Here is an 18,842-nt window from a genome sequence, read left to right as displayed (position 1 = left end):
GAACACGGTCACGCATCCACATGCGCTACAAATGCATGGCTAGAACTATACTTTCACTTCCTAATACATGTCATGCTTTTGCAGGCGATGATCGATGTATAGTGCACGGTAGAAAAGACGGACGGGAAAAAGACAACAAGCGCAGTCCTTGCCTTCCCCCCCGTCTGTGTTTTCTACCGCGCAGTAAACATCGATCATGAATCACCAACTGGCCCGATCGTCCACGTTGATTTGCAGGCGATCATTCGGACATCTGCAGGTTATACACACGTAAAAGCCATCACGGTTCAAAAGGATCACACACACGACGCCCCGTACACAATCCACAAATCCGTCGTGGTGCTTCGCGTCAACACAGGGTTCCTGCTCCGAAACTCACGTTGTTCGATTGTCCTACGCTGTGCTCTGACTTAGAACCAGTCACAATCCACTGCACGTGTTCACTAATTGGCTTCTCCCAATCAAGGGCAATGCCGAAATTCACACGGGCTTCGTTCGCTGCTTGAACCACCGTACACCGACGATAGTTATAGCGCGAGAACGAAACGACGACACAGAGACAAGAAGGACACGAAAGACACGAAATAGCGCTCGTGTCTTTCGTGTCCTTCTTGTCTCTGTGTCGTCGTTTCGTTCTCGCGCTATAACTATCGTCATGCCATACCAACTAGCCCAAGCTGCCACACTTCTAACGTACACCGATGTTGCGGCCATCTTGTCTGTTTTGGTCTCTCCGAGATCTCGCGAGAAATCGAGAGCCGAAGGGCGCGCAATTTAAGCGCCGAGATCGCGCATCCCTTGCGTGCAAACGCACACGTCTCTCTCACGTTTAGCACACGCGCAGTCTTCTGCCCTCTTGCCTGTTGTGTGCGCATGGCCGTTGCGTGCGCTAAGCTAAAAAGGTTTCTGATGAAATATGTGCTGCAATACAAAATTGCAATGCGACCGCCTCTCCTTTTAAATTTCGCAAATATTCAGCGCTATATTTATATTTTCATTCTCACTGTATTCCCACACCGGTATCAGTGGCTGATTAAATTATCCTTCCTCCGTTGACCTTGGTATCTGAACTGTGCCATTTACTGACTTATTTTATTTCTTATCTACATTAGGCCACTTCACATGCCATGCTTTTTTAGTTTTCATGAATTCTTGCATGCAAAGGTAAAAACTAAGTCACTTCTAAAATTCGAAACGCAAATGCATATTCGAATTCCATACTGAATGCATTTTTTTTTCTTTCTTACGTCCAAGGTTCCACGAGAGACCCTTCGTAGCTGGGCTATTTCAACATCTGACGCAGCCTCCACTGGAACAGCTGATGGAGCTCCCAGTGCCACATCCCCAAACCATGCCTCTGCCTCAGGGTTGGAAGAATTCTCATCTTCGAGCACATCAGATGTTGACCCAACAAATGAGGTAGAAATGGTGATGTTCTCAGACTCTGACAGCAACAGTGGACCGGCTAGCTGCTCAACTTTCTCAAAAGAATGGCATCCTAATGAGAACGAACTTTATGAAGGCAGCAATTTCAGTAATGTTGAGGCTTGCCTTGTTCTTCTGATGCTTTTCTTCAAGTTTCGCCTTACAAGAGAGTGCTTAGGGCAAATATTGTCAGCCGTCTCATCACTCTTGCCATCATCAAACACACACATCCCGGACACGACATACAAATTTTTGAAGCTTCTGTCAAATTTCCTTAGAGGCACTGGTGTACACAGTCATTTTTTTTGTTTTAATTGTCATCAATACTTAGAATAAGTGGTAACTACGTGTCCGAACTGTGATCAGGGCTGCCAGAAAAAGGGTAGTTTTTTGCAGATGAGGCTCACAGATACATTGCAGTCATTTCTAGAAGACGATCAGATTTACAAGCTTTTTTCCAAAGCATCTAACGAACAAGGAGAGCGACCGTTGAAGGATATATCAGACGGTGCGAAGTACCTGGAACATCCCGGTCGTTGTAGATATGATTTTTCACTTTTTTGGAATACTGACGGTGTCCAGGTATTCGAAAGTGCAGCGAAATCTCTCTGGCCACTTCACTGCATCATACCAGAGCTGCCACCCCTCATGCGCAAGAAATTCCAGAGTTTAACTCTCTTGTGGTTAGAAACAAAACCCACGATTAATACTTTTTTAAAGCCTTTCTGTGCAGAAGTAAGGGAACTCGCAACAGAGGGTTACCTGGCAGCATCCGGAGACAGGAAAGAGTGTAATTTCATATGTCACTGCTCCGTTATCATCTGTAGATGCCGTTGCAAGAGCAATGCTTCAAGGCGTTAAGCAATTCAATGGACTTTATGGCTGCTCTTTTTGTGAGCACCCAGGTGTGCTTCATTCGCTGGGAAAACAAGGACGTGTGCGGGTCTATCCACCAAAGAAAAGATATTTCTCTAGGAATAGTCGGCGAATGAGGCAAACGCTGCACTCGTGGTTCAAACAGGGTACCCTGTAAAAGGCGTGAAAGGGCCGACAATTTTGCATATTGCATCATTTCGACTGTGGAGCTGGATTTGTAGTAGACTACATGCATTGTGTGCTTCTTGGGGTGGTGCGAATGTTGATTTCCTTGTGGTTTGAGACAAAATATCACAAGAGTCTATGGTACCTAGGTTTTTTTCAAACTGCTGACAACGTAACTGCCTACAAAAAAGTCACCGTACACTCTGAAACTTTCTCTTCTGCTTTATGCACCAACCAGCTCCGACGGAACAACTTTACAATAATCTGGATTGTTGGAGAAGAACAAATATTTGCTTCAGTTCATTGCTTCGTCGAATGGGAAGGTCAGTTGTTTCTTGTGGTCAAGAGGCTTTATGAGCACGGTGATGAGCAGGCAGCAATCGCATCATGGCACATTATACAAGTTCGTACGAGTGAGCACCTAGATTTAGTCCCGGCTCCATCTAAAATGACCAAGTGCGTAAGAGTTTTGGACTGTGTGGGAATTTCTCCAAACTCTTTTGACATGAATTTGTAGAAGCTTGAGCCTAAGTCTGCTATCCTTTTTAACCTATTTTATGTCCAATGCATGAAAAAAGGCTCCCAATGCTTTTTGATCTATGCTATCTTGTGGGCACTGGTTGCATGTTTCGCCTGTGACTTCCTGATTTAGTGACCTTATTCAGGCCTCTGCCATTCTCAGTTTTGCATCTCATGGTATTCGTTCCATCACTAACTGACCTTCACTTATCTGTCCTTTGTGCTATGTGACTTGCGCAAGTGCATTTTTTCTTTTTACTGGCAGGTCAAGTGCAGGCACCCCTGTTCACTCCCCAATAAACTCGGTCTTTCTTTTCATATATCTTAATGTTATGCCTATAAGTTTTCATTCCATTGAATGACATGTGATTGCTAGCTTAGGATTACTTATGAAGCATCGCACGATGACCGGCACAAAAGGAATGATAGGGACACTGCTGCACTCTCAACTAATTTATTTCACGGAAGAACATGGTTATTATACAACAAGATGGTGCACCACGTGTTACAATGATATTCATGCTACAGCATATTTTCTAAAAAGCAAACTTCGCAATCGCTTAAAGTAATCGATGCTTGGCTAATGCAGTAATCATTTCTATTTACGATGTGGAAGGCCTCGATAATTCCCTTGTCGCCTGATCTCTGTGACTCGAAAATATTTCAGTCTCGGAGAACACCGGAGACCAGCCACACTCTAAGCCATACCGCCTACTGTGTTGTCGTGCGCTGCTTCATAGGTAATCATGAACTATCACCAACTCGCCCAACTTTTCACATTACTGATTGCTAGCTTGTTAAGTGTTGTTTTTTGTATGGCCTGATATGCCACCACTGGCAGTACACAATCAATGGGAACTTTATTGTCACTTTAGGGACAGAGATAAACTGTCTGTCACAAATAGGGTAACGTCTTCCATAAGGCCACCAACCCATCCTTCTCTGGTGAGCTTTTTCACATGAGGGGGCCCTTGTCAGTAATTTAGCTAAGTATTCATACTCTTTTAGAGACATCAGAGGTTGACAGCCAGTCACAAAATCTTTCACTCCAGTGTTCCACATTAACTTTGTCTTCTGCACATTCATATTTATTTATACCTTAATACTTTCACTGTTTGGGTCTTTGATCAGTTTTTCCAATTCATCGTCATAACTTCTAAGGCCATTCATAATCCTTGTGCCTGGGAGAGTAGAGAGAGAGTGATGCCACTTGCAATGCAGGCACATGCTACATCTTTTTTTTCTTTGTATTACATTAATTCATACTGGTGCCTTCACCCGTCTTCCAGCTCGTGTAAGGTTGGGACCAATCTGTTGAACTCATGCTGATTTCCCAATGTTTGTCCCACTGGCTGTGGGAGAGTCTGTTTCCCTCTGGCCAACAGGGTGTGGTTGATTGACCGGGGCAATTAAGTGCAGTCCCTTGCCTTCCAAATAAGCTTTGGTAGTTCTGGTGACATGTCTCCTCTGACATTTGCCTGGCTGTCTTCCCAATGAGAGATCTTGGGCCTCTTATTGGGGCGTACTTAGTCTGTTGATCCATTTTCATTGTCGAGCAGTCAGACAATGAATGCTTCTTTGAATTCAAGAGCTGGGGCTGCACGAATGTCTGCATATGCCTCTTGCTTCCGGCCTGCACAGTGCTTTGAGCCTTTGCTTCATATTGTTGATGATTACAGTTTTAGGAGTTCGCTGCATTGACTTGTAGCATTGTCTTGGTTCAACAACTAAAAAAGCCTTTATGCTAGTACCTGGGCTCCTCGTTTCTTGGCACCATGTGCATGTTTTATAATGCCTTATTTATGCCTGCTGTGTCACTCGATTGTCTTTGCAATGTTTTGAGACGCTTTAACTATTCTTTGAGCTAGTCCATTCAATTATGTGCACATGGAATGAAATGTTTGGTATTAAATCCCATTTTTTTGAGCTGTTTGAATTTCTTTGCTGAAAAGAAAGGGCCATTGTTGGACTTGAGCAGCCTCATGCACCATGTTTTGCAAATGAGTGTTTAAGTGATTTTGTGACATGTGCTGATGTTTCCCTTATTAGTGACATGTTCTGAACTAAAGCAAAGCTTCTCTCGGAGTGATCACATGTTTTTTTATTGTACCTGACGTACCACTGGCTTTGTGATTGCTGAAGGATACATTTTATATGGCGCATTTATCTGAAACTTCTTTTGAAGGAATAATATATATGTTTTTTTTTTCATTTTAGCTGATGAAACATTACGGCTGTGTTTGAGGTTTACACTAGGTATGGTGTTATGAACAAATTTAGCGCCATCTTGGAGTGACCGCATGGATGTTTTGTCATTATACTTGATGTACCATTAGCTTTGTGATTACCAAAGTGTGTGTCTGTGCCACATATTTCATTTTCAAACTGTAATATTATATTTTTTGAGCAGCTTTCTCTCATGCTATGATTGCTGTATTTGGAAACACTGCATGCAGTAAATGTCCGGCATAACATTTTTTTTCTTAAAGTGAGTTACGAGTGCACTAGGCTAATCATAAATAATAGTGCATATCACAAGATTAAAATTTTAGCTGCATAATAGGTGCTTTTGACAAATTTGAAACTTATGTTACAGTTTCCATAGATTGATAATATGCTGTTTCATGCATGTGTCTGTGATTTTGTGCTTATTTTAGAGCATCTTAATTCCAGGTTAGTTACGAATTTGTAAAATGAACATCTTAATAAAAAACTTCAAGTTTAATAGCACCCTTAATTGTTAAATGTATGATTTCTACATTGACTGGTAGCATATTGTTTTGGTTAAACAATAAAAAAAGCCTTTATGGTGGTGACTTGAGCTCTTTTTTCTCAACACAATGTGTCTGTTTCATATAATGCCTTATTTATATCTGCTCTGTAATTCACTCACTTTTTCTTGCACTGTTTTGTGACACTTGAACTGCTCTTTGAGCTAATTATTCCATTCAGTATATATAATGCACTCATTATATGCCCATGTACAAGCCAAAAATGCACGAATATATCTAGTCAATGTGGCATTTCATTACTGAATAAAACTGTTATGTAGCCAATGCATACAGAGTTTATTGTAATAGAACATATTACATTGGGCATATAAATGCGTCATGTTGCCAACAGATAAGCTGTAAATTGTGTGATTGCCCTCTATTTATGTATTCAGTTTTATTGCTACAGAACTGTAATATTGCTTTTATTATGAATCTCACTTCCACATGCCAATTTGCATGTCTAATTGCTTATATGGAGATAATACATCATTAGCAAAATATTACACAGCCCTGATCATTCAGATTGAGTTGTGTAAAATTTCCAATTACCCAGTGGTTTCTATATATATATATATATATATATATATATATATATATATATATATATATATATATATATGAGATATAACAGACAGTAATGCCAAGGAATGTACAGGGGAAGTTATTAGAACCAATGGAATGTAAATAAGAAGAAAGAAGAAAGAAAAGTGGATGAAAAAATTACCAGCTGTGAGCAGGAATCGAACCCACGACCTTCGAATAACGCGTTCGATGCTCTAACCACTGAGCTATCACAGCGGCCGTCCCTCCATCCACTTTTTGGGGTTTATATGTGAATTTAGAAGTAGGAGTGACAGTCAGCGCCATCTATAAGCCAAACAACGAGTGTGAAAACACTCTTATTCGCATGTTTGGCGTCACGTAGCACGTGAACTTATTATGAGCGGGCAGCTGATTAATTGTCCCTCTTATACAACCTAAACACACCAAGTCTGCCAGTACGAGACCCTCGTTCAATGAAAATAAGGGAGAGAAGTGTATACCTAAGGGCTCGTATTCCCGTGTTTTAACACAATATTAATGAGATATAACAGACAGTAATGCCAAGGAATGTACAGGGGAAGTTATTAGAACCAATGGAATGTAAATAAGAAGAAAGAAAAGTGGATGAAAAAATTACCAGCTGTGAGCAGGAATCGAACCCACGACCTTCGAATAACGCGTTCGATGCTCTAACCACTGAGCTATCACAACGGCCGTCCCTCCATCCACTTTTTGGGGTTTATATGTGAATTTAGAAGTAGGAGTTACAGTCAGCGCCATCTATAAGCCAAACAACGAGTGTGAAAACACTCTTATTCGCATGTTTGGCGTCACGTAGCACGTAAACTTATTATGAGCGGGCAGCTGATTAATTGTCCCTCTTATACAACCTAAACACACCAAGTCTGCCAGTACGAGACCCTCGTTCAATGAAAATAAGGGAGAGAAGTGTATACCTAAGGGCTCGTATTTCCGTGTTTTAACACAATATTAATGAGATATAACAGACAGTAATGCCAAGGAATGTACAGGCGAAGTTATTAGAACCAATGGAATGTAAATAAGGAGAAAGAAGAAAGAAAAGTGGATGAAAAAATTACCAGCTGTGAGCAGGAATCGAACCCACGACCTTCGAATAACGCGTTCGATGCTCTAACCACGGAGCTATCACAGCGGCCGTCCCTCCGTCCACTTTTTGGGGTTTATATGTGAATTTAGAAGTAGGAGTGGCAGTCAGCGCCATATATAAGCCAAACAACGAGTGTGAAAACACTCTTATTCGCATGTTTGGCGTCACGTAGCACGTGAACTTATTATGAGCGGGCAGCTGATTAATTGTCCCTCTTATACAACCTAAACACACCAAGTCTGCCAGCACGAGACCCTCGTTCAATGAAAACAGGGAAAGAAGTGTATACCTAAGGGCTCGTATTTCCGTGTTTTAACACAATATTAATGAGATATAACAGACAGTAATGCCAAGGAATGTACAGGGGAAGTTATTAGAACCAATGGAATGTAAATAAGAAGAAAGAAGAAAGAAAAGTGGATGATAAAATTACCAGCTGTGAGCAGTGTACCTAGCTGTTAAAACTTGAAATGTCTTACGAAACCAGTTTTAACATTACAAGTAAATTGTAGCAGTTTGATTAAAGGATAAATTGTATTATATATATTATTTTGAAATATGTTTTTACAGGACAGATTACAATATAAGTGAATCCGACAAAATATCCGAAATGTTTAACCTCACTATACCAACAACGGAGGCTTATGGGCATGACACAAGGACAGCGTAGCCTGAAAGGTACGATTATTTTAAACAGTTCTGTTCGCTTTGCTCCCTTAAGCTTTGTTGCGTCCCATGAGAAAATAAACTTTTTCTAAACAGGTGAACTGCTATTGTAAATACAGTTCACCTATTATTCGGGACGGCTCAGTGCTCTCCCATAGTTGAGTACCAAGTACTCAAAATCATGAAACACGTTTTCTAAAGACAAAGAATAGAATTGTGAACTCTATATCCTGTGCTATTGTTAGGAATCAATACATTGCCTCCACGCGTACGCCTGGCAGCAAGGATAGAGTTGACGATTAGTTAATTAGAAGCTTCTATGCGTCGCATAAAGGCAACACCCAAATTATTGGCCTTAAGCTTGAGAACGCAGGCATGCCAGCCGCCGCACAGTGATATTGCTATATGATAATAACTTTGGACAATATTTGTTTGCTAATAGGTAACCGCAACTTACTACAGTAGCTTATTGGCCGCGAGATCGATCCAGAAGTCGTAACGCTATCGCGGTGACAGTATGATTACGCGATGGGCGGCGCATCTGCAAATTCACAAAACAGTGCATCGTTTTGAGCTGATTGTCGGCGAATGAAAGGCGCTGAGGGAAACATACTGTTGATATTACGCTCTGCATTGCCGTATAGATGCACGACGCCCATCCAACGCCACTATTACAAGTGCTAAAAACGCAATCTGCCCACGAAATGGATTCTCGCCACGAGTCACGCTGTGCGCTTTAGCTCTGACTGACGTTTTTTTTTTTTTTTTGTCACTGTTATTTTATTTTTGCGTGTGTTCCGGCTACTTCGCACTGTTTAGCGTGACTGAACTAAATTTACTCGCTCATCTTTACGCTCCTTTACCCCCACCCCACCCACCCCGCCCCCCCAAAAAAAAAAAAAAAAAAAAACAGGGCGGCTCCACAGCTGTGAAATCCGAGGAAGTCGTCACACGGACACCCAGGGATTGGAAATGTTGTAGGCCCGTGTGCTCAGATTTGGGTGCACGTTAAAGAACCCCAGGTGGTCGAAATTTCCGGAGTCCTCCACTACGGCGTCTCTCATAATCATATAGTGGTTTTGGGACGTTAAACCCCACATATCAATCAATCAATCACCCAGGGATTCCCGATCGCTGAGTTCCCCCAGCTCCATTTACCGAAGCGTCAATGATGTTTGTGTAAGCATGTAGGGTATCCCCTGCACGAGTAGAACCTTGATGGCCAGGGCGATAGTTATAGCGCGAGAACAAAACGACGACACAGAGACAAGAAGGACACGAAGGACTTGTCTCTGTGTCGTCGTTTTGTTCTCGCGCTATAACTATCGTCATGCCATACCAACTAGCCGAAGCTCCCACACTTCTATGTTGGGCAGATTCACATTCTCAGTGTGCGACAAACATGCGTCACTTTCGGCAGTGCTTTATCGGCTTCCAGCTCGTCTCGGCCGTGGCGATACGCGTCGGGTAGGAGCACTGGTCTCACTCGGCGTGGTGGTGGCGCCCTCTCTCGCAGCCCACTAAAACCAGCCCTACACTGATTGGCTTTGAAAGAGGAAAAGGAAGAGAAAAGCGCTGTCCCGTTACTGCCTCTCGTGATGAGGGCACCTCCACAGGAAAGCGCAGGGGAGGGGGAATGGGAATGAAAGAGACAGAAGAGAAGAGGTAAGAATGAAGTGGTAAAAAGCATTCGATCAGTGGTCTCGCGCACGCGTGCACGAAAACAAACGCGAAAGCGCGAGGTAAAGAAAGGCCCGCGGAGAAGCCGGGGGTGAGGAGATGCGCCCGTCAAAAGTAAGGAATAGAGGAAAAAAAAAAAAATGAATAAATAAATAAAATGAACTACTAGACAAATGGAAAGAAGGCAGGGCGCTCCCGAACTGATAGTGAAGGGGATAGAGTGTCTGCTGCCACAGGTGAAAAAAAAAAATAAGAACAGAAGAGGAAAAAAAAAAAAAAAACAAGGAGAGGGAAAAAAAAAAAAGGTAGTCAGGCAGCTCCGAGCAGCCCATGTAAACACGTATACGTGGAGATCGGAGCAAGAAAAAAAAAAAAAGGAAAAAGGTGTGAAGCGCAGCGCGATGTAGCAGTAGGGGAAAAAAAAAAAGGAAGAGTAAGCCTACGCGCAAATAAAGCATGCCAGACGCAACCGTCTGGGACTTACCACCAAGAAGGCCAGCGGCACAGTGATGTGCACGATTTATAACGGACCCGAGGCGGCCCCGGATTCTTGATACCCGGGTGTGTCCTCCAGGTTAATTCCGAACTGTTGGGCACAAGCCTCAAAGGTGAAGAGGGCCCAAGAAGCCACATTTCGGTCATATCCAAGTGGTAGGGCCCTGAGCGCCCTTCCAAGTGCCTTAGCGAGGGCAATCAGGTGGTCGTTCCTTTTTTGGTCCTCAGGTTGCTGCGAGGTTGCAGCAGCAGGCTCCATCGTTGCGCTTGTGTTGACGGTGACGGGAACCGGCGGTTGCAAAAAAGCGCGCGGTGTCTGCGTCACTGTCGAGCGCTTTTGGACGACAGTTGGGGCCGGCTGAGTTGTGGCTGAGAGCGGGGCACTAGTCGTCGTTGTTGTGGGGACGACGGGCGCACTCGTTGCAGGACAAGGGGCGGTATCCGACGTGGTGTTGGAGGTACCGACGAGCGCATCCCGGAAGGAGCGACCCTTGATGATGGAGGGGTTGCTGCCAGGGGTCCTGGCGTGCTGCAGGGCTTGGCGGCGAGTCACCGTGCCGTCAGTTGAGGCCATGATTACCGCAGCCTTGCGATGAACTTGCCAGGCTGGACAGCGGGGCTCGGTTGCAGGGTGTTTCCCGCCGCAGTTTAAGCAACGGGGGTGTGCTGCACACGACTCTGGGGCGTGCTTGAGGCCGCAGCGCAGGCACCGTTCGTCCCGATAGCAGGTGGCGGTTGCGTGCCCGAAGCGGCCGCAACGGGAGCATTGCAGAGGCCGGGGCTGTCGGGGTCGAACTGGGCGCCTTTGCTTGTAGAGCAGGATATCCGGTGGAACAGTGGTCCCAGCGAAAGTCAGGTTGAGGCAGTTGCCTCTGCGTACACCGGACACGATGGGCACGGGTGAGGCAAGGTTGTCGGCGAGGTCCTCGAAGGGGATCGTGGGGTCCACTCCGAAAACCATGCCAACGCAGGTGTTGAGGTCGAGTAGTTTGGCTCGGACTTTCGTTGTACAAATCGTTCCGACCTGGAGTAGGGCAGTCGGATCGGAGTTGGGATGGCTGTCCACAGCAACAAGGTTGCGCCGGAAATTCACCCGCACTCGCTTGGTGGCTGGAAATCCCGAAAGGAAGGCGGCGATTGCATCCCTCGAAGCAGCCAGGAAGTTAGCCTTCTTCCCGACAGGCCGAAAGATGATGGTGGCCGCACATCCAATCGGAGGAAGGTCGTCAACAAGTTGAGGACCGTCGGAACGCGGGAGCGTGCATGGGGACACGCCGCGCTCGCTGGAGCCAGACGCCGTTTGCTCGGCGGCCGGAGTGGTTGAAAGAGATGAGGAAGTGTTGCTGCTAGGGGGGTATCCCTCGCAGATAGCCACGGCCGTGGCAGGAGACGAGCTAGGTCCGGTATTCGCCTTCCCTTTGCTCGAAGCCGCGGAGACAGCAGCAGTTTGACGGTTGCTGGCTTTCTGCGGCAGGGGTATTTTAGAGCTGGCTGGCTTGGCTGGGGCCTGCTGCTGCTGCTGAGTTGGCATCGAGGACGATGCCGAGGCTGCCGGAACGGCATCCTGCTGCGTAGTTCTTTTTCTGGTGCCTCGCCGAGGTGCCATAAGTAGCCCTTAAAAGGGCTGCGCGCGAGGAGCGCGGAGCGAAGTTCGGGGTGAGGACGGGAGCGCAAAAAAACACGTCCTCCTTGCTTGAAATCTCATCGGCTCTCCATCCACCAGCCCTACACTGTAAGCTGAAAGTATCCAAGTTTGGGGTTTTTGCAGCTCATGACCTCTGAAAACTCTCTCGCGTTTAAAATTACTACCTGGTGTTGGAGTAAAAGATGGTACATGACATAGTTTTACCACTACCTTTGATGCACGTAGTAAAAGGAGTTCAAAATCCAGTATTACCACGTAGAGAGTTTTCTATCACGTGATTTTTAAGCTGCGTTTTCGAGTTTATTAGCATGTGACTGCAAGGTGCAGCTGCTTCGGCGGCTTTTGCCCCATACCCCCCCCCCCACCCCCACCCCTCTTTTTAGTGATATAGTGACGCTCTCAGTGAATCCTGAAGGTACGCGAGGACCACAGATGTTTTTTTTTTTTTTGGCATGGTCGTGCCTCATGACTGACCTCGAGTCAACGCACTTTTACTGGAACTGGGGGCAGCATAAGCACAACGAGCGATGACAGCTTTCTGTGAACGAAAAAAAAGGAGGAGGTTGAGAGGGGGCTTCAAAAAAAAAAAAAAAAGAAAACCTGCCGTGGAAAGTTGTCCCGCATATTTTCGCAAATTGTTGCCTTCTGCTGAGCGGTGGCCCTGGAGACAGATAGTGCAAGAAGCTCGGGATCTGTGTGTCTGGTTGGGCGGATGGATGTCACGTGTTTTCTACATCATCGAACGTCCATGCGCTACCGAGCGCCTCCGAACCTGTACGTCGCGCATATCTCGCTTTCGTGCCGAAACGCGAAGATCTACCAGTGCTAACAAAATCAATCTGGTCTCATCGTCCGTGGTTGCTTCCTGGAGAAGCGATAAGCAAAACGCTTCACTATGTAGTCGGCACCGAGCCGCCGCCGCCATTGACCAGTGGGAGTGTGTCACCGGAGCAGGTGAAAGAAGCATGGCATACATTTTGTTCCACAGAATACGATGTCTGCTGGAGTATAGTGCTGCCCTCATTGCCTGCCTCATGCACCAACTGTTCTCAAACATGTAGCACGGAGCCGATAAGAGGCAGACGGAATCAATAAGCGGCTGCCGGTGAGAACGAAGAAAACCCGGACTGTGGTCTTTCGTTGGAAGTATGCATACACCGCCCCGTCCCCGTAAGATAGCCGTCACGTGTCCATTTGTGTCTGAAATGACGACGAAATTCGCGCAGAATATGTATTCTGTGATCGGCAGCTGTGTTTCATCGCATAGCCGTGCTCCTCGAAAAGGCCTAGTACCCCGTTAGTAAGCAGCTTGTATGCAGGCGTGCACCGCTCTTCTACGCCTGATGTCACGAATACACGTTGCTATTGTGTTTGTGCATGGTCGCTCAATGAAAATCATTGAGCTGCCATGGTTTGTGTGTACTTAGGTATATTTTATGGACTTGTGCATCAGCAGTGCTAACACGTGTGGGGTCAAGAGTCCGGTGTGCTAAGTAATTATTGAATAATCAAAAAGGTGGGATCGGGTAGATTTATATATAAAACGTCAGTGGGACACACAGCGGCCTGCAGCCCATCTCATGTTTACGTTTGTAACTTTAATCGTTGTTGTAAGTCGATGCAAAAAAAAAAAAAAAAAGAGCTCTCCTACCGGTACTACACGGCCGGCCAAGAAGTCGTGCCTATATATACCGGATTGTCAAAGTGAAACTTCGAAGTGTGGCAGCTTTGGCTAGTTGCTATGGCATGACGATAGTTATGCACTCTGCTCTTTCGTGTCCTCCTTCTCTCTGCGTTGTCGTATTGTTCTTGCGCTATAACTATCGTCATGTCATACCAACTAGCCCGACCTGCCACACAATTATGTCAAACTGCAGTCGAGTAACGCGTGCAGACTGTTCGAGTGATGTTGTATTCTGCATTTGTTGTGTGTGCGTGTTTGTCTGAATGAGAATCTATGTGTCATCAATTCTGCCATCATTTGATTTCTATACATTTGTCGACTTTTGGCGAATGTATCCATCATCTTTTATTTTTTTTTACCCCCGGAAATAACCCCAGAATTAACCTCCAAAACTTGTGAAGGCAGTAAAAATTTACGCTGCACAATCACGCTTGCGAAAGGAGAATGTGTTGCAAGCATTCTAGTGTGTTTTTAGGCACAATGTAAAAAAATGCAGAGTAGAACATTACTTATGACGGCTTTATTGAATTTTCTCAACACCAATAAAAAAAGGACTTTTGTGGGACATGATGTAAGTTGACATGGAACACTGTACACAACAGTAAAATTCAAATTTTGCGAAATTTCGATGCCGAACACGCGTGTTCAGGTGAATGTTTTCTGAGGCTATTCGAGATAAATCCGAGCGATTTTAAACACGTGAGGCACTGTTGTTATTCGTTCTCAAGCTGTCGTATTGGGCGAAGATATGGCCTCATCAAGTGTCAGGCCCCCGGGATGGCTTTATGCCCTCCTATAGTAGAATTCTAAGTACCTTAATCGCTCACCACATTTTCTAAACACAGGCAGAGTTAGTGCCCCCTTGCCTGCCGGCGCTGAAGGGTGCTGTGACAGCGTACTACTGCTCTCCACAGAGGAGTAGATCCTACTCTAAGCAGTCGAACATTGTTTTGTAAACGCAACAGTGACGCTAACCTAAAGATCTATCCGAAAACCTAAAAAATTTCTAGCAGCTTCAGGAATTTGGCGTCCTTCTTGTTAAATCTAGGGAGTTTGGTAAGGCTCTGTATATGTCAGATTACCCCGGCTGATTAATGGCAATATTTAGTAATCGCGCGTTTCAACCTAGAAAGTGTGTAAAAACGATAACTCTGGCTATTACATTATTTTACTATTTAAGAGTCTCGGTGTTCTGCTGTACCGACTGAAAGGTATAACATTTTTGTAACGCCCGATTACTATATTCTGAGTACTGGGAGAAATGAAACTCTGTCTTCGTGAAGGCTAAGCATGCACGCGAATAAAGCCCTTATTGATTGCTGCTCTGTGAAGCAAACAAAGTTTTTGTTTTTAGTGCTCATAAACACATGCCAAGTTTAAGCTTAGTGGGTGTCTTTGCTCGAGTGATGTATCCATGTGAAATAACTTAACCAGGAGGCTTGCAGAGGATAATAAGAAAAATAGAACTGCAGATCAGGTAAAGTGCTTCGGGTTCAATATTGTGAAAACAGCGTGATGAATAAAGACAACAAGACCGTTCGCGTGTTTTGATCTTTCTATCGTGCCCATTACATGAGAGCAAAACGTGACAAAGTTATCTGGATAAATGGGGACATATTCAAAAGTGCTCATGAAAGGCGGAGCCATCAGCCTCTTAAAGAAGGTGCAGGGACACCTACTCAAAATCTTGTGGCAGATATAGCAAACGCGGAAACTATAAAAAAAAGGGCGGCTGCATCTCCCTGCGGGGGAAACCTCAAATAAATGCGTCGCAGAGTTGAGGGGGGGGGGGGGGATTGCGTGAATGTTGCGTAATTGGGTATGGTTTGGTGGGAGCAGCGATGGGGTAGTGGTTAGAGCATCCGCCTCGCATGCAAAAGGTCCGTGGCTCAAATCCCGGTGCCGCGCAGTTCCCAACCGGATAAAAAAAAATCCGCGCAGTGAAGGAACTGCATTACGAGGCCTGGCGTGCGGCCTCACCGGTAACCACCGCCGGGAACGCACTCCCTCACCAGAGAAGGATTGGCCACCTTGGTGCAGTATCTGGCCACTACCTCCCACATGCATACGTAAAATAATTCACGGCCCTCAGTCCCCAGCAGCTGCGAAGCAACTGACCACGGTGGCGGTCCGATCTGCAACGCAGCAGAGGGTGCTAAGAATCTCTGGATCCGGACAGGCCGCCATTGGAACCTGAACTTGGCAACGTTTAACACTAGAACCTTATCTAGTGAGGGAAGTCTAGCTGTACTATTCGACAAGCTAGAGGGTGTCAAATGGGATATAATAGTGCTCAGTGAGGTTAGGAGGACAGATGAGGCCTATACGGTGCTACAGAATGGGCACGTCCTTTGCTATCGGGGCTTGGCTGACAGAAGAGAACTGAGAGTGGGGTTCCTAATTCACAGAAACATAGCTGGCAACATAGAGGAATACTATAGCATTAATGAAAGGGTGGTAGGTATCGTAATTAAACTGAATAAGAGATACAAGATGAAGGTGGTACAGGCTTACGCGCCTACATCCAGCCATGATGACGCTTCAGTTGAAAACTGCTATGAAGACGTGGAATCGGCAATGAGTAAGGTCAAAACACGCTATACAATACTGATGGGAGACTTTAATGCAAAGGTAAGGAAGAAGGAGGCTGGAGACCAGGCAGTAGGAGATTATGGCATCGGCACTAGAAACGCCAGAGGAGAGCTACTGGTAGAATTCACAGAACGCAATAATTTACGAATTTTGAATACTTTCTACCGAAAACGAAGAAACCGCAAGTGGACATGGAGGAGTCCTAATAGCAAAAATAAGAACGAAATAGACTTTATAATGAGTGCACATCCAGGCATCGTGCAGGATGTGGAAGCGGTTGGCAAGGTACGATGCAGTGACCATAGAATGGTACGGTCTCGAATTCGCCTAGATTTGAGGAAGGAACGACAGAAACTGATACGCAAGAAGCCAATCAATAAGCTAGCACTGAGAGGGAAAGCACAGGAATTCAGAGTCTTGCTTCAGAACAGGTACTCGGCTCTCAGTGAGGAAACCAATCATAGCATAGATACAATGAGTGATAATCTGACGAGTATCATTACGGAGTGTGCAGTGGAAGTTGGAGGCACGGTAGTTAGAGAGGACACTGGCAAGCTTTCCCAGGAAACGAAGAATCTCATTAAGAAGCGTCAAATCATGAAAGTCTCAAGTACAACAAACAAAATAGGACTGGCAGAGCTTTCGAAGTTGATTAATAGGCGTAAGGTATCCGATGTAAGAAGGTATAACATGGAGAGAATTGAACACGCTCTGAAAAACGGAGGAAGCGTCAAAGCAGTGAAGAGGAAACTTAGGATAGGCAAAAATCGGATGTATGCACTAAGAGACAAAGAAGGCAAAATAACTGCCAATATGGATAGGATAGTTAAAATAGCGGAGGAGTTTTACAGAGATCTGTACAGTAGCCGGGACAATCACGACATTAATACTATAAGAATTAGCAGTAACCCAGATGACACCCCACCAGTAATGATAGAAGAAGTCAGAAAAGCTTTGGAGAGCATACAAAGAGGCAAAGCTGCTGGTGAGGATCAGGTAACATCAGATCTGCTGAAAGATGGAGGACAGATTGTGTTAGAAAAACTAGCAACCCTGTTTACGAGGTGCCTCCTGACGAGAAGAGTACCAGAGTCTTGGAAGAACGCTAACATCATCTTAATACATAAGAAAGGAGATGACAAGGACTTGAAGAATTACAGGCCGATTAGCTTGCTCTCTGTAGTATACAAGCTATTTACAAAGGTAATTGCTAACAGAGTAAAGAAAACACTAGATTTCACTCAACCAAAGGAACAAGCAGGATTTCGAACAGGCTACTAAACAATCGACCACATTCATACTACCAATCAGGTAATAGAGAAATGCTCAGAATATAACCAACCACTATACATAGCCTTCATAGATTACAAGAAGGCATTTGATTCAGTAGAAATATCAGCTGTCATGCAGACACTGTGGAATCAGGGCGTCGATGAAGTATATATAAACATTCTGAAAAAAATCTACAGGGGATCAACTGCTACCATAGTGCTTCATAAAGAAAGCAACAGAATACCAATCAAGAAGGGTGTAAGGCAGGGGGACACAATCGCCCGAATGCTATTTACCGCGTGCTTACAGGAGGTTTTCAGAAGCCTAGGATGGGAAATGTTAGGGATAAGAGTTAATAGAGAGTACCTTAGTAACCTGCGCTTCACCGATGACATTGCATTGCTGAGTAACTCAGGGGACGAATTGCAACTCATAATTACGGAGCTAGACAAGGAGAGCAGAAAAGTGGGCCTTAAAATGAATCTGCAGAAAACAAAAGTAATGTATAACACCCTCGGAAAAGAGCAGCGCTTCGAGATAGGTAATAGTGCACTTGAAGTTGTAAAAGACAATGTCTACTTAGGGCAGGTAATAACTGCGAAGCCGAACTACGAGATTAAAGTAACTAGAAAAATAAGAATGGGGTGGAGCACATTTGGCAAGCACTCTCAAATCATGACACGTAGATGCCACTATCCCTCTAGAAGAAGGTATATAACAGCTGCGTCTTGCCGGTGCTTAGCTGTGGAGCAGAAACATGGAGACTTACAAAAAGGGTTCCGCTTAAATTGAGGACGACGGAGCGAGAAATGGAAAGGAAAATGGTAGGCGTAACCTTAAGACTCAAGAAGAGAGTAGAGTGGATTAGGGAACAAACGGGGGTTAAGGATATCAGAGCTGAAATCAAGAAGAAGAAATGGACATAGGCCGGGTATGTAGTGCGTAGGCACAATAACCGCTGGTCGTTAAGGATAACTAACTGGATTCCCAGAGAAGGTGAGCGGGCTAGGGGGAGACAGGTTAGGTGGGCAGATGAGATTAAGAAGTTTACGGGTATAAATTGGCTGCAGCAAGCACAGGACCGGGTTAAGTGGCGGAACATGGGAGAGGCCTTTGTCCTGCAGTGGTCGTAGTAAGCTGATGAAGGTGATGGTAATGAAACTCACGAGCTTGCAAATGATATCAACTTTTCTCATTTGTGTCAATTATCTGAAGATAAGTACGGGCTATCATCTTATTCCCTTCGATTTCAACGGCAACACCAGCCTTGAAGATCCCGGGCGTATGACGAAGCACTTTTGGGCTGTTCCTGAAAGATGTTTGCCCACCGTGCAAGAAACGAACGAAAAATTGGCGAACTCGGTTGAACAACAAAAA

General features: G+C 45.0%; 1 protein-coding gene across 5 annotated transcripts in view; it reads right to left on the bottom strand.

The window, feature by feature from the left end:
* Window positions 1-591, bottom strand: part of LOC142761716 (uncharacterized) — a 56,969-nt gene extending 56,378 nt beyond the window's left edge. For 3 of the 5 annotated variants that reach the window (XM_075880130.1, XM_075880129.1, XM_075880131.1), the window contains exon 1: window positions 380-582. The gene's annotated coding sequence lies outside the window, so the exon portion shown is untranslated. Of the gene's footprint in view, window positions 1-379 lie in introns of all 5 variants that reach the window. The other 2 variants (XM_075880132.1, XM_075880133.1) reach the window with 1 other exon arrangement.
* Window positions 592-18,842: the final 18,251 nt, after the last annotated feature.

The sequence above is a fragment of the Rhipicephalus microplus genome, chromosome X, assembly GCF_043290135.1.
Source record: "Rhipicephalus microplus isolate Deutch F79 chromosome X, USDA_Rmic, whole genome shotgun sequence".
In the NCBI taxonomy this organism is placed as follows: domain Eukaryota; kingdom Metazoa; phylum Arthropoda; class Arachnida; order Ixodida; family Ixodidae; genus Rhipicephalus; species Rhipicephalus microplus.
This window is presented reverse-complemented; position numbering and strand designations above follow the sequence as displayed.